Source organism: Rhincodon typus, chromosome 18 (assembly GCF_021869965.1).
Source record: "Rhincodon typus isolate 14 chromosome 18, sRhiTyp1.1, whole genome shotgun sequence".
Lineage (NCBI taxonomy): Eukaryota > Metazoa > Chordata > Chondrichthyes > Orectolobiformes > Rhincodontidae > Rhincodon > Rhincodon typus.
In genome coordinates this window covers 30,309,567-30,314,566 of record NC_063349.1, presented here as the reverse complement: position 1 = coordinate 30,314,566, position 5,000 = coordinate 30,309,567, and the positions used below count along the sequence as shown (strand labels likewise).

The 5,000-nt window shown below is 35.5% G+C and overlaps 1 protein-coding gene across 8 annotated transcripts in view; it reads right to left on the bottom strand.

Moving 5' to 3' along the window:
- foxp2 (forkhead box P2) overlaps positions 1–5,000 on the bottom strand; it is a 746,195-nt gene that overhangs the window by 410,851 nt on the left and 330,344 nt on the right. The window contains exon 1 of one of the 8 annotated variants that reach the window (XM_048607721.1): positions 1–68. This exon is cut by the window's left edge and continues 23 nt beyond it. The exons of the other annotated variants lie outside the window; for them this stretch is intronic. The gene's annotated coding sequence lies outside the window, so the exon portion shown is untranslated. Of the gene's footprint in view, positions 69–5,000 lie in introns of those variants that run through there. 8 annotated transcript variants of the gene reach the window in all.

Below are 5,000 nucleotides of genomic sequence, written 5' to 3'. Positions count from 1 at the left end.
AGTTTCTCAGCCACATCAGGAGGATGATGTATTAAGATATATACAGTAAAGTAAACAATACATAGTTGCAATGAAATGGAAAATTTTTCAGCTAATGGTGTTTGTCAATCCTTTGTCAATTTTTTCTGCCTGCCACAGATGTTTTTCTTAGCTGCTTCACAAAAACAGGAATCAACTAGCAGAGAAGAAAGACTTTCTCTCCCCGAGGAAAAGAGTACAAAGCCAAGTCTGTACACAGCAGATGCAAAGAAAGTCCATCTGCTACCAGCTCACAACACCACATGGAGTTCTAAGATTTAATACTGTAACCTAGCGGTGTTTGGCTGTAGACATCGTTGTTATAAAAAGGTGGGAACCCCTGACCCTAACCATGAGGATAAAAGTAAAAAAAAAACTACTGATCTGAAGCTAGACAATAAAAATGAGTTTTCAGAATCAGTAAATCAAGTCATTAATTTGGCATAATTTTTCAAGTTGTGTGCAAGAACTGGCTCGTTCTCTAGGAGTTCCACCCCAGGCAGGCATGACAGCATTTTCAGTTTTATAGCCTCTAACTCTAACTCTAGGGAAAGACCACTTGAACTCGCAGCTTCAAGCTGTGAACAGGCATGAGTGAACAGGCTTTTAATAGCACATTACCTACGGGTTTAAATGAAGCACCTTTTAAGTGTTACTACATAGTAAATTTTTCTAAATGATCTTCAGCCAAAAAGTTTTCTGCTACTGTTTTCTTTTAGTAGTAGCCGCAGATGAACAACATCTGCATGCACTTTGTATTTTCATGAAATGCTGAAAAAGAGAGGGGAAGTTATCTAAAGGACTACTTAAAAATAACTGTCTCTAATAACCCATAAAGCATACATTTTGGCTAAGTAATTACAGCAATTTTGCATTGCACCCCCTGCCCTTTAAGGATACCCAACTTGCCTCTCTACGAAAAATAAACTTGTCTATGCATTGAAACCATCAACTGAATATTTTGTGTATTTAGATTTATCCAACATCCACCGGCTTTTTGAAAGCTTGGTCTTGTTTATAACAGCTGCTTGCCTCACAAATTATTCTGAAATTAACTTAATTGGTCCTCGTGAAAATAGTGAAAACAGATGAAAACAAAATTTTGCTTTTGCAGAAAATGAGAATATTTTAAATGACAACTGGTTATTATGTCCAAAATTTCTTTATGGCATTGTTCTTATTTTTATGGAACTGCATACGTTAATCCCATTATCAGTTCTGAATCATGTACTATTCGCGTGTTCTATCTTGTTCTTCTTGCTACCTACATTTTTCTTTATAATTTTCTACTACCCCACAAACACTTGTAATTTATCATCCTGTAAATATTTGTTACAATGACACACCAAAGGGGGAAAAATGATCATCTGTTATCATGTCAGGCAAATGAAATTTTCACACAAATCTGTTTACAATAGATATGATGATATTGTGCTTCACTGCAACACTGCTATCAACCTCTGAGGTTTTGTAATAATACATTTAATTGCCTGCATAAAATGAAAAAAATCCTTAGCTATTTTTCTATTGAAAACTTTTGCTCAAATCTAGTGCTTTATTATTAAAATATCATTTCAATTTAAATACACTATTTTCCTCTTTTCTTTGCTTGAACTAGAATATTTGTACTTCTCTTCCTCCTACAGGCTTTTGACCTTCCGAGGTCAAAAAGGACAAACAATACCACTAGTGTCTGCTTTGCAAAAAAGCTGGGGTTGCTGTCTGCAAGCAATGGTATCATTTCCATGGCAACCCCCTAACTATTAATTTTCAATTAAAGCAGACACAAAGCGGACTGCCTCAGGCCGACAGACGATGTCAAGAGCCTATCTCTATATGCAACAGTTTCACGCAGTTATCAGTGCCTCAGCCACCAGGCTGCATCAGTGTAACATCAACTTTAGCACTTTACAAATACACATTTATGACAAAACAGCACAGAAGGTGTCGTTTCAGTCATTGTTAAACATCTGCAGCACATATTTTGGTTCAACTTTATGTGCAACAGTATTATGAGAACTGCTAAAAATGTATTTCATAAAGAGTGCAACAAAGCAAATGGAGAAGGATTAAACTTTCTAAGGAGAAAACTTTATCGTGATATGTAACTTGATCCAACCAGTACAACTAACAACCAAGCATTCCTTTTTCCATGTGCTCACTTTTACCGAAAACAAGCACGTCTTATAAAGTGGAAGCATAATCCATGTGATACAATACAATCTAGTTCTATGCCACAGGTGCAGATAGAAATAAGATCTGTCTCTTATAGGAATACCAGTATCAGTACCAATGTTTTCTCTAGTCCAAATTAAATGTGAAAAGAATTCCTTATTATTATGAATTTGCAAATATCAGATTTGCATATATGTGAATTTTTCAGTATCATAACATCGTTATTTCACAATTCTTCATCTGAATTTATACCACACTGTGAAATATTGGCCATGAGCTTTAACAGGAGATTTGAATATTAATTACATTGGAATCTTTTTCCGGTATTGAAATAAACCTCAGTTCCAAAACCTATAACTGACTTGATTTGAGAACTTTTGGAAATTTTACTGAAATCCAGAATTTCACCACTTTTCGATTTTTCATGCATCTAAAAAGTGAAAAATGAAAAAAAATACCTTCTGCAGGGAAGTTAGAAGAGGGCTCTCTAAGAATTGTGAAGTAACACAATGTATGAGGTAATGGTTCTGAAATAGTGAATGTTGAAGTTGAATTAGCTGCACTCAACCTGATTATGTCACACAGCCTTTGGATGCGGAAACAATCAGTTGTACTTGGGGTCCTGATAAAGATAAACATGGTCTACCTGGCTCCAGACAATTCATGATCATGTCTATCTTGTTAATGTTAATTGTACCCATTACTATCAGGCAGTAAGGCATTCCCTGGTACATAAAACAAGTATCTCTTCTTGTTAAAATCCACTAGGAGTCTATAATAAATCCTTTGTTCCACAAAATCACAAATTTGCCTATCTGTGCCAAGAATAAGTAACAATAAAAATCAATATCTGCAGGCAAAAATCATGAATCCTTGTTACTTTCAACCATTTTAACCTATTTTTAAGGAGCTCAGCACTCGCAAATTTCATCTTTGGAATGGGAGTTCTCAGAAATGGACCTGCGAATATGGAGGAATGACTATATATCCACCACTGATAATTGGATAGGTCCTTAGACACAGCATAAAGTATGATTGATGGCAGCAAATTACCCCAACCACAAGCTATTAGTGGTTGGCACACAAAGCTCAATACAACATGGTGATTAGTGGGGGGCCCTTTCATTGCAATTCATTATGTTAACAAAAGTAGAGATAATCCAATTGATCCAGAAGGGAAGACTTTTAATGACAACTGAGCAATGGAGTTTACCAGCATAAGAGCGTTACCATTTTAAGAAGACTGAGTTGTCAGTAGCTGAAATCTAAAAACAGCACTCATAGTAACAGCAATAGGGTCAAAGCAGCAGTCCAGAAGAAAACTTTCACCTCAAAGTAGGTCAGAGGTACAGAGAAAATCAGTGTAGGCTAAGAAATCTAGCTATGCTGGGAAAAGACAAAGACCTTTGAGAAGAAGTTTCTGCCAGAGCATATGGGGGTTCTGGGAGTAAAATTAGAGATCTCTGCAGGAAATGAGTTTACAAGAAATTACAATAAAGGTGCAGAAGACCAAGCATGGAAAGGAATATGAAAAGGAATACTTACTCTTCAAAATGAGTATCAGTGCATCACAGGTAGGTTCCAAAAGGCATTGCTACATTAAAGAGGTCAAGGACAGAAGTGGGAAAATGTTCATCTTGACTGCACAACTAATTGTTAACAATACCAAATTGCTATTTAGGAGAATTTGAAACTTGAAAGTAGTAACAAAATACATTATTGCTTCTTAACTGAATTTACATCTTTATTGATATATATAGTATATTGCTGTAGAATCGAGTTCAGTAGTCTGAAAAATCTTTAAGACAACAGAATTTAAACAGCATTGGTTAAGTACAAGAGCACAAATTTGGAGATGGTAGACGAAACACAGAGATGCTACAGAAAAATAAAAAAAAGAAGTATATTAAGAAGAAATGGAAGGAGAAATAATGCTTCCAAAAAAATTTAATTTCAGAGATGAGACAAATTGAACACAGGACTGAAAATTTTGGAGCAATAATTCTGGAGATACAGAATTAAAATTAAACACTCAATCTGAAGCTGAACAAGTTAATATATCAATATATTCTCTAGTGAGTGCAACATTATAAATCAGCAAAATACTAAGGCAGACAACAAAACTTTTGATGACATTCCAAAAGCCTTTGATAATTATTTCAAACTGAAAATAATTTCATTTCATTTCTTATTTAGAAGAAGGATTCAGCACTGAAGAGAAACCATAAATAGTTCAATTAAAAAACTTCTACAGATCAGTGGAAAACTAGGACTATGGATCTCTCAAATCAGACTTAGTTAATTTTAACAGCAGTTCTGAATCTATTGATGAGTCTTTGTCATACTACTTACAGTCTAAGGAAGATTTAACTTCGGAAGAATCTACCATTGTTGTGGAACATCAAAGCCTCAGAGGCACAGACAAGGCTCAATCATGACAATGTATTTTGCCTCTGTAAAATTGTAGAAACGTAAAGCAATCTACTTAAAAGGTAACTGCATCAAAACTTCAGCTCAAGATATATTAGCAGGTTAAGAATGAGGATTTGTTTCCATAACATGGAGATGAGTAGTACGGAAGCCAGGTCATCATCTATAGATTCAGGACAAATCAAAATGAAGAAATTCCCAGGTCTGAACATTCAGCATACTACAAAAAAGAATACTAAATGAAACTGAGATAGTAGGAACTGCAGATGCTGGAGAATCCGAGACGACAAGGTGCAGGGCTGGATGAACACAGCAGGCCAAGCAGCATCATAGGAGCAGAAAGGCTGACGTTTCGGGCCTAGACCCTTCATCAGAAA